The following is a 12,155-nucleotide window of genomic DNA, read 5'->3' on the forward strand; positions in this document are numbered from 1 at the left end:
GTAACCCTTGAGACAGTGATAAACAACCCCTCTGTTCCTAATAAGTGACATATTTCCAGTAGCAACTGAAAGATGTCCAGCCAAGCTGGGCTGTCTTCTGAAAAGCAGGCTTGGAGCATACCGTAAATAGCAACCCTTCACTTACAGAGCATGAAGACAGAAATGTACTGCACAAAGCAGACTATGTAGTTACTTTTGTTATCCTTATAATTTCTTTGGCTTCACTGTTGTTATTTTTAAATGGAAATAAAAATAACATCTACAACTTTCCAGGTCTCCTACCCTGGTGATTACAAGCAGTGTTTTGGAGGTTTTTTAATCAAATAAATTAAGTACTACATTGTAGCTTAACCGTCATTACTTAAGGATTTTGTTGGATTCTTTGTATTTCAGAGTACTGATGGCAAGTTCACTCTGAAAAACATGGACCTAATGTCTTATGCTGTGTACATGAAAAATAAAGCATCTGTTGAAAAATCTAAGCTGCATCAGACCCGGGTTTCACCTAGAGGTGCTGGAGCATGCCCAGAGAAGGGCAGTGGAGCTGGTGAAGGATCTGGAGCACAAGTCTTATGAGGAGTGGCTGAGAGATCAAGGGTTGTTTAAACCTTGAGAAAAGGAGGCTCAGGGGAGAGACTCTATTTTTCTCTCCAGCTCCCTGAAAAGGAGGCCATAACAAGATAGGGGTTGGTCTCTTCTCCCGAGTAGTAAGCAACAGGACAAGATGAAACGGCATCAAGTCAGGTCAGGGGAGGTTTAGATTGGTTATTAGGGAAAACCTCTTCACGGAAGGGGCTGTGAAGCATTGGAGGAAGCTGCCTGGGGAAGTGGTGATTGATTCTTGGAGGTGTTTAAAAGATATGTAGATATGTCATGTAGGAACATGGTTTAGTGGTGGACTTGGCAGTGCTCCGTTTGTAGTTGTACTTGGTCATCTTGGTCTTTTCCAGCCTAAATAATTCTATAATTCTGTGGTCCTGGCTCAGATTTTTCAAAGGAGAATGCAAAAACCCACATAGTGGATGAATATGGAATAACACTGCCTAGGGAGGAAGCTTCCATTCTATGCCTCCTGTAATTAAAAGTCAGGCTACATTTTTGATCATTAAAGCTTTACTTCTCTACAAAAATTCTTTTGTTGCAGATTCCACCCAAAATATCATGTGAGGTAATCTCTATCCTTAAATATGTCAAATCTCTGAAATTCATGCTAGGCATTCATCACCAGCTATATTTACTTTTAATGTTATTGCTCTCCAATTTCATCAGGTATATGTATGTACTTGGGTTATGAAAATAAGTAATTTATGTTTGCCTTCTTTAACCTCATTATCTTTTGTGTTACAGCTGTATCACATCCTTTCCCAGCTTGGCATTTTTACTATGGTTTTCACATTAACACCTCTATGCTCCTAAGGCTTCTCAAGTGCCTGCTGGTTTTCTTGTGTTTTATTTGGGGTTGGACAAACAGAACATGACATTCCAAGTGAAGGCCTAATCTAACATTATATAGTGAATGAAAATAGAATGTTTCATTGTACACAGTATGTCTTCTTCGTGCCTTTAACTTTTTATATGATCAACTCATGTAATAACCCATGGAAGTATTGGCATTAAAAAAGTAAATCTCTAGGTAATTATGACAAGCTAATGTATACGTAGTTCAGATAATTCCTGCGAGTGAATATTGCATTGCACATACTGAATTTCACTGGGGACTACAATGGCAATGCAGCTAAGATTTCTGGTGACTCAATGCCCAGTACGAAGTTCTCTGGATATAATTTTTTTCCTACATACATTAGAAATTTTTTTAACTACATAGAGCTTTATGTTCCTAAATTTTCTCCATGATTAGAATTGCACCTCGGTTTTTGTCTTTTTTATCAGTCACCTCACCATAAGTCATCTCACAATTATTTAGTCAACACTCTGTAGTCTTTCAAAGACTTTTTCCCAAAATGTTTTGTAATGTAGTCTATAAAGTGGGCCTCAAGTATTTTTCAACTTAAATATTGCAACAGATATTTCTTTGTAAATTGCGATACTGAAATTTTCTGGGATGCCAACTTTGCTCTGTAGAATAGCCTCACTGGTTTGACATATTTTCAGATTGTTTTATGACTCTGTTTTTTATCATCCTCATTTAGAGCTATCTTTGAAGGAGTATTTCTTTTACTTGAATAAAATTCAAACTATCTGGATTATCCCACAGGAATTTATTGTGTTGAGACTTAGCCACCATAGAAGGCAACAGAAATTTGGCCTGTTAGGACATCAGAGACTTACTGTGATGCTATATAGCCTTCCTGAACTATAAATATCCTTGAAATGAAAAGGCATTCTCTGTGACTTATTAACTGAAAGGGTTACCATTAAAACATACATTCATCACACAATCTTCAAAACCTTCACTTACATAAGCAAATAGATTTCGCCACATCAAGGTCAAAATAATATGGTCACAGTGCCAACAGAGGTGGACAGTCACATGTACTCCACACCTTGTCCCTTCACTACTTTGCAACAGGAGAGGTTCCCTGTTACTTTTGGAAGTGGGCTGGAACTGACAAGGTGCATAGATGTTCACAGACTGCCCTTTCTGGCTTGAGCTGATGCCAAGAGATATGGACTGATTTCAGGGAGCTCTAAGTATCCCAAGCAAGTTCTGTGAGGAAGTGTACCATTTTCTTTTCCTAATATGCTGTGTCAGAAAGACTTTTTCCCCCTCCAAAAGGTTTGCAATGACATAAGCATTCTTCTTGTGACAAGGAATAGGATGAGAAATACAGTGTTTGAGGGGAAAATAGTAAAAGGCTCAGATATAAACCCATTTTTAGGCATGATAAACCAAAGGAAAATGCTTCTGGAGATGTATAACTCTGGAAATGCAGTAACTTCTATCAAATTCATGTCTCACAAGAGTAAGAGCTAGACATTTACATACTTTTGCAAGACTACAACCCACTGTTGGGAAAAGAAGATAGATTGATTCACTCTTCTCTCTGAAGCTTGTTTTGCTTCTCAATAAGGATAAGGAAAAAAAAATAATTAATACGTACATACTTTAGTATTCCCATGTATTCCAAATACACCTGTATAATCCTTGTAAATTCACACTAAAGGCAAAACAGTATCTTGCAAAACTTAGAATATAATTTAGAACAAATAAATATCTGCCCATCCAGATACAGAGATAAGTGTCTGCTTTTGTGCAAAGTACTCCTGATTTCAGTGTAGTTATACATGAATTAGTTGCTGGTATAAAAAAGCTGAGCTTTAAATGCTTATGTTCATATTATGGAATTATTTTTAATAATTAAATTAATTATTAAATATTATGTTTTGGTAAAATCTTTTTATGGATGAGTGATAAACATGAAAACAGAAAATTCGTTACAAACATTGATTTCTTTTTAGAAAAGCAATAATAAAATGTTCTGCTCTCACAATCACCCAGCAATTGGAAAAGAGGCATTTGTACAAATAAACACGACTGTTCCAATCTTACTCATGTGAGGTGCAAAGGCTGTGTATGGAACTGAATACAACATCATTCCTGTGTTAGAAAGTACTCCTGTAAATAAGTTAATGATGAATTTTAGTGTTTTAGTCTTATTGACAGTTCCTACTGAATTTGTAAATGAGCTGAAGATTTGTTGTCCCATTTCCATGCTGCATTTGAAAATATAATAAAGAAAAATATGAAGATGCTTCAATTCTATTGATGCTTGTGTGGTATGTACTGCTCAGACATGAACAGAGGAGAAGGAACTCCAAACATAGTTTGGTCACTTGAATCACACCTCTGAATAAAAGATGTGACTCGGGTCTTAAAAATGCACCTACAAATAAGCCTTTGAAAACAGATTTCTAAGCATATCATTGTTGTTCTGCTCGATGGTGCACAACTCAATAATTTTTCAAGATGTCTCAAACATTTGAGATCAAAGTCCTCATTGTACTTTTGTGTGGTTTCCACTTATAAGCATTGTTCTAGAGCAGTCACATATAAGACTTCCAGTCATTCGGTCAATTACGTACACACATAGAGTCCAGGTTACGATGGAACTTTGCTTTATGTGGGCTGTGGGAGACAAGGAAGGAGGCCCACTAGAGGTCTCCCAAACTGTGTAAAAGAGCACTACCCACTTCTGGCACCTGCTAGCTCATTTGGGTCTTGATGGGCTTCCAAAGTCAGCATGTAAAATGTGGGATGTGGAGGTCACTTATACCCAGTAACGTGTTTGCCGAATTTCAGCGTGGCCTAAACCCAGCCTGAAAGGGTGGCAGTCGCCAGTTGGAAAGTCAGTGTTTTCCCATGGGATATATCGGAGCGTTCTGGGTACAAAGGGGTCTCTCTCAAGGCATTCACTTCTCTATGCTTTTAGAGCAGAAACTCCTGTCATTTTACACCCCCATTCAGATGCGCCTCAGTGTTCAAATTCTGTGTGCTCTTAGGCACACGCTTGAGCAAGTGCAGAAGGACTTGAGTAAGTGCCCAGACAACAGGCTTGCTCAGGTACTCATAAATGTTTGCCTATTTATGACTAGGTGTTTGATGACTTTGGTTATTTATGTCAGAAGTAAGCTTTCTGGCTCCTTTTCAATCAGATGACATCACTTATTGATCACTGACATCTTCGGTTCTATCAACATGCATGAAATCCTGACATGATCAATGCTGAGGATGGTGTGCCTCTTTTGGGCTGTGTCAGCTCTAAAGAACTATTGAATTCTGGATAACTATTGGTCTTCCTGCCTGTCTTCCTTTCACTGAGCATTGCAAGAAACAGATATGCAAACAGAATACAAATTTTAGTTATTATCTCTAAGCGTTATTAACCACTGCTATTGGAAAAAATAGTATGCATCATATAGTTTTAAAGTAGCATCACTACATCCAGATTCAGTAAAATTAAGGGTATTATTCAAAACACATATAAAACCAGATTATTTCAAACCCTGATAAAACACACTTATAGCATTACGAGATTTTTTTATATATACTGAGATAATTCTAAGGTATTTATATATAAACATTCAATGGCTTTGAAACTGCTCTTCAGAGAAATTTGTGGCACAGCAACATAATTTTGCATCCAATTTTTGTAACTTAACTAGAATTTAACAGCCTGAATGCAGATTGTCTATCAAATAGTTATTTGATCTGTCACAGTTATTTGAATGGAATATTTATATCTATTGAGTTTGAAGTAGAAAAATAACATGTCTTGATTTACTTTATGTTGCAGGAATTTTATGTTTATAATATTTAGAATAGTATTGATACTAAGAATTTTGGTTGTTGAACAGGTGTAATTGAACCAGATTTTTTTTTGTATAGTGTCCTAGGTTACAATGTAAAATGTGCCCAAAGTATGTATTCTATCACCATCTACATGAAATGTTGTTGTGCACCACTGTTTCCCGTGCCCCCTCCCTCCAGACTATCTTCTGTTAATGGCCCATCAATACCGTCCTGCATGACTCATAGATAACTCTCCCCAAGAGCTATCTCTGTTTAATAGGCAATCAAGGACCCATTGCAAAACTGATAAAATTATATCAGTCCATTGTGAGATGCTCCGCCCAGGGGGAGGAGCCAAGCATTCCCACCTGGATATAATCGGGGCCTTGGGACAGCACAGGCAGCCTTACCCACTGGATTCCCAGAGGACAAAAGCTACCAGACCTTTCTGCAAGAACACTGCTTCAACAAGACCACTTCATCTGGACTGCCACCACCACGGTTTCAGGTTGTATTCTGACTCTGTCAGTGATCTTTTGTACCATTGCATGTGTTTTATTTTATTTTACTTTTTTTTTTCCTCTCCTATTAAATTGTTTTTTTCTGACTTGGAGTCTCTCGCTGGTTTTGCCTTCAAGCCAGCACATATAGCTGTTACACCTCAGGTTTAGTCTTCTGGTACTTCAGTCCCTACAGAGCAGGAGTATTGCTGGGACAATTATATAACTACGAGCCTTCATTTAAGTACTGATTCATCTGAAAAGAGCAGGAATTGTATTGCAAGCATCAGCTTCCAAACAGCATTGTTTAAAGGCTGAGCTGAAACTACACTTTAATTGGTTAATGAGATCCATCTAAGAAGATATGGCGAACAAGTTCATAGGTTAGAGAACATCAGGAATCTAACTGGAGTAGAGGAGTAGAGGTGAACAGAAGAGCAGGAACAACCACCCAGGTTGAGGCTCCAATGAGGCACTGGGGCAAAATTTCTACTACATATGGATTATCGTCTTCCCTAACCCTGACTTACTACTTTACATTTCCTCTCATTTGTCTTTTCCCTATTCTTCCCCTCTTTCACCTCCTCCCTTTCATCCTTCTCAATTAATTAGTTAATACTTCTGCTGCACTCATTAAGTCTTGTCCTCCTAATCTTCTTACTCCACACTTGATTTAAATCCTGTCTTTCCCAATCCACCACCTTTCCTTCGTAACTGGTCCACCAATACTCCCTAGCACTCAGATTAGTTTCCTGTTTGTAGTTTGCCCTGTTTTATTTCCTGTTGATTTCCAGGCCAGATTTGCTTACCACAGCAAACCTTTTTATCCCCGTTTTCATTTCACAGAATGACTTTTCCTCACCTTGACTCCAACTTTCATTGTGTTGATCATTCAGCATAAGCTAATGGAGTGAATCAATTGGTGCTGCAGACCCAGCACCCACACAATGGATGTGTTTGAGAAGATCTTTCAATATGTTTCCATAAGAAAGTTCTAATTCTACAAGACAACTATGAGATGGTAATCGGTGGTAAGATAGGTTTCAGGAGGTGTCTTTCTTATCAAAAGTAAACTCCTGTGTAAATACACCTGCTATTCTGTCTGCCCCAACTCTGATGATACCTTTCTAAGTTTCCTCTTATTTTAACTTTAGTACACACGTCTCCTTATTGATGGAGTATCTCTGCCTCTGAACAGCTTCCCTGTTCCACACTGCACAGAGTCAACAGGAGAGAAAGTGTTCTAACGATTCACCTGAATCTAGGCTTGGCATCATCTACAGAAGCACACCAGAGTTTCATTCAGGCCCTCTGGAGCTTTTCCAGAGAAGAGATGAAGAGCTTCCAAGGAACTGATCTGTAATATTTAAGAATGTACAGATCAGATGCAAAGTTTAATTTTCCAAGTTTCTTAAAATTGATTAATTTATGTTAAAAAAAAAAAAAAAAAAGGCATCAGGCCCATGTTCAAAGTAGTTGATATCACTTCCTAAAACTCATCAGAATTTTTTTTAAAAGCTTTAACATGGGGGACATACAAAATCATAAACTCTGAGTTTCTCATCAGTTGCTTCATTCACAGAACTATCTAAGTTATTTTGGCAGAAATAAAGTTCAAAATGGAACGTGAAGGCTTTCATCCCATGTATTTTTCCAAAGTCAGGGGCAGTAAAAGTATATTAAAATATCAGGTCACTTTAGTAAAAAGTAACAGTCTTTATATTTTCAGACTTTTAAAAAAGTTTTCATTTAACCCCATCATTTAATAAGATGTTTTAAAAGCAGACATAGATTCTATAATATTTTTTTCCATAAGATAAAATTTTATTGGAAAGGACTGAGCAGCTTAATTCTCCCATTTTTTTCCTACCCCTTCCTACATAAATGTAGGTTGAATTTCTGCACAAAAATATAAATATATTAGGATAATCTGAGATATTGAAAAGCAGTTAAATTATTACTTAGCTACAATGCAAAAGAACACAGAGTAAAGCCTACTTCAGCATTAATATTTCAAATCCTACATTGGTTTTTTTATCTGGAAACCCAGGTAATGCTGCAGCAACTGGACTGCCAGCTGGACAAGAGTATGAAGAATATACAAATGATGCATTATTCATACCAATATTTTCTCATTGTTATTTCCTTGCCAATTCCCTGAATGGAAATACACTACAAAGGAAAATAATTTTAAAGCTTTTTCCAGTAATAGTTCAAAAATATCCCACAACGAACCACTGGAGTTCATGTCATCCAGTTAAAAATGCGCAATATTGCCAACATTTTTCTTTATTGATCACACACTAGCAGCAGTCTCTCATTCCCACAATACCATAAAAATGAGAACTTCAGCTTCATAGCCATGTGGATCACAGATCATCCCATAAAATATGTTTAGGTTGACAGTAGGTCTTTGAACTATGTATTTCATATTATGTTTCAAATGTTGTTGTGTGTTGTGCCCTGTCATAATCTATTTTGAAAAGAATACCACTCCATTAATCTTCAAATTTATAAAAAAATACTCATTTTTCCTTGGACTATATGTCTATTTATATCTTTAGAGTGGATTTGTGGACATAAACAGTGATACTGTCATTCCCTAGTGCTCCTTCAGCATGCTGGTTACTGTCAATGGCCCAACATTTAACATGGGCTAAAGGAGACAGAGCAGCTGAAGATGCTGCCAGCATCTTTTTGGGTGGAACTCAGTACCACACAGGATCATGCCTTCCTTCAGGAAGTATATTAGCAAGGCCCAGAATGAATGGTGTGAATAGGGGTGGATCTGGAGAAGCTCTTAATCAATGCAAAATATGAATGTTATTACAAGGACATATTTTGAAAGAATAAACCTGTTTTGAGATTATAGTTCTTAATTTACAGAAGGGCTCCTGATCTAAATGGATTTGTAGCACCAGATTCCTAGTCCTTGCTCATTACATTATTGGATGGGAGCCTAAAAACTCTTCTGCAGGAGGAGTCCTATCACACACAGGGAAAGAGTAAGCCTGTTCATGCCTGAATAAAGCAAATATGGCTTGATCCTTTGTAACTCAACACATTTCTCCTCAATCCTGTGAACCACTGAACTGAATAATGTTAATTCCATTATATTCATTAAAAAATCAAAAACAAAGCTAAGAAAGAGTGTTCAGTCCCTCATGTAATTGGAAATTAACGAGAAAGATAGTTCAATAGTGGGTTCCCTGCATTCAATTCAGCCGTCCTGTTTACAGCCTGATGAATGGATTTTGATCTTTTTTTGATGCAGGAAATAATGAAAGCTCTATTTTCAGTGCCACACCTGGTCACAACCAGCTAAGTCATACTAAAGCAAAATGATCACTGAGAGCAGGTAAAGCTACAGAAGCTGAGTTATTATCTTTTTGATTGTCCAGCTGGTATCCCCCTCCTCAGTTTTCAGGACTCTGGCATTTCTATTCTTTTCCATCCATTTCATTATTAATTGCTTGTGTACTTATTGCTACCTGCAAAAATATTTTGTCACATAAAATTAGTTGTTACGGTTGCATATTTCAAGCAGAATTTTTTTGTGTGCAGTAAGTTTTAACTAGTGATTATAGTAATAGCTTTCTTGTGCCTATTGTATGTCATATGAAAGCAGAAGGAATTTCACTTTGGCAATGACAACAGATGATGGCCAATAGACTGTCCTATTTTCTTCTGTTGTCATGCAGCAGAATTCTGCTTATGGAAAGATAAATCAGTGCTGTTTTTTTTAGTGGAGGCTAGTTATTATTTTAAGGGCATTATAAATCTCTTCTACCAAATTCATAGCCACGGACCATATTTATTCTTCCAGCAATTTTCAGGACAATTATTTGTGAGAATCATTCAATCAAACTGGGATTACTCTAGACACAGAAAGATGATCATTCTGTCACCATGCCCCTTCACCCCACAAATTATGGGCAAACAAATATCCTTGTACTCACAGATACCAAGCAATTGCAAATGTACTTTTAACATCTGCAGTTTTAGTTAAGACTAATATATGGGTTTAGGTGACTTAGAGAAATTAATGCTAATTGAATAAATGAGAAGAATGTTATTCATTGCACAGACTAATTTCAAAACTGCTAATGCAGTTATCAGATGGAAGTCAGATTTGTTGTATCAGTTAATTCTTATATGAATATTATGGCATTAAGAATAGCTTCTACATGTTGAGACAGTGGAAAACTCTAAATGCTTTTTGCATTCCTGTTCCATTTCTTTTTCCAAGGTTGAGCTTTGATTCGTAGTTCTTTATCTTATTCTGAGTGAATTTCTTTCATGCAGGACCACCAAGTGCATTAATAGCTTAGGGCAATATTATGAGTTATTTTAGGTAAATCTGCCCATAGAACAATGTTTACAGCTGCTAAATAATACCGTTTTGGTTCTCAAGGTTATTAAATCAGGTTCTAACTTGTAATGACACTATAAAAGGAAAATAATTTAATAAACTGTATAATATTTTAGAAATTAATAAGTTTAAGGATCTGTCAAGTATTCAGTGTATAAAATAAACATTCATGCCTCACTTTGCAGAACTTGTTCATTTTAATGTATAGCAGATTACAACATCCAGAAGGAAAAAAGGAAAAAAAAAAAAAACAAAACCAAAGCCTTCCAGCAACACATTCCCTTTTCTGTAGTCACTCATCACTCATCTCTGGTATATCAGGGACAGAAAGCAAAGGGAGCAAAATATAAGAATCACCAAGTGGCATCTGACATTTATTCACTTGGAACTGCTGAAACAGCTTCATTTCAGAAATGAAAGCAGAATGGAAAATTTCACTACAGAGAAATCACTATGGGGATTAAGCAAGGTCTAGCCCATTTGCATGCAAAGCTGTGCTAGCATGATCATGCTACTTTTTGAATGTCAGCTTGCGTATTTTTGCAGTGCTGCATTCTGCCTTCAGGAGGTATCAGTCCTCTCAAATAGATAGAGCTTTTTCATCTGGCTCAGCTCAGTGTAAATCCTCCCCATGACAGGTGTGTCTGGATCCTCAATTTGACAGCACCATTGTGGGCCAGTCCTCAGGCCGCCCTGGTACGTGGCAGCACTGTGTGGGCAGGTAACACCTTATCTGCAATAAACTTAATCAATATGGGATTTTGAAGCATTATGCTAAGATATTACCTAAAATTCCCGGGAAAATAGACTTGGGCCAACTCAGCACTTTGCCTGAGATGGAAACCATTCCTGCACTGAGACCATCGTGCTCATAGGACGTACCTGGTTATTTGTGTAGCTGATTTTCTTGGCTCTAGTTTAGGCTTTCCTACATGATGCTCTATTAATGGGATTTTAGAATAATATATTTTGTCCGTTCATTGTACCATCACGTAAGTTATGCTTTAGAATACTTATATTCCAGCCTTATAAATTCTCCTGATATTCTCACCAGCTGAAAAATAAATGCTTTTGCAGGTATGGAAAAGTCTCTGTTAGTACAGCATCTCCAGTGAAGACTGTATACTTTCTCTTCCCGAAGTAACTGAGGAGACTGAGAGCTACTAAAAATAACCATCTAAATATTACTGACCAACCCAAGAAACTTGTCTGAAGAGAATTTCAATTTTGCTTAAGCCAGGACTAATAGAGGAGATTTATAAAACTGGAAAAAACAACTGGTTATAGTTCCACCTTGATGGAGTGGGATATAACATAATCATTGCCACATCATGGCCTGTGGTAGATTAAAGTCTGAAGTTTTATCTGTAAATCTCAAGTTCTTTAAAAAGGGGATGAATGAAAAGTTAGAATGATCCAAGTCAGAAGAGATGCATTAGCTTGACTTTGATAAATTTATAGAGAACTAAGGGTGATTATATTTTTATCCATTAATTTAGATCATTCAACATTGTTTATGGCAGAAAGAATTTGATGGCTTTTATTTTTTTGTAAGAATACACACTTTGTTGATAAAAGTAATAGTGTTGATAGTGTTGATGTAAAATGAGTCATAGAAATTTGAGTGTATGATGTGGTACAACATAACATCTTGATTAAAAGACTGGAATGTAAAATCAACAAGAAATGGAAGGAAGAGTGTCACCGAGACACACAAAGCAATCACACGCAGACGAGAGATTTTCGCAGAGGTTCCTCTGATCCAGCTCCTAGCTGAAAGAGCGGAGAGAAGAGACCCCTTTGTTTATTCTTGTACTTTTTATACATTTGTGAGTCTAGCAGAAGATTGGCTTTTTGGGGTTTCCACCCCTCAGCCTCAGTGGCCAGACGAATTGTCAGTTACAATTGTTTTCCGGTTAGAAATATGCAAACAAAAGACAGAGAATGAAAAACAAAGGATTTGTTTATATTACTTCTGTGGGAAAGGTAGAAAAACTGCTCTAATATTCTACAGTAACTAAAAGATCTGACT

This window comes from Hirundo rustica, chromosome 5, assembly GCF_015227805.2.
Source record: "Hirundo rustica isolate bHirRus1 chromosome 5, bHirRus1.pri.v3, whole genome shotgun sequence".
Classification (NCBI taxonomy): Eukaryota; Metazoa; Chordata; class Aves; order Passeriformes; family Hirundinidae; genus Hirundo; species Hirundo rustica.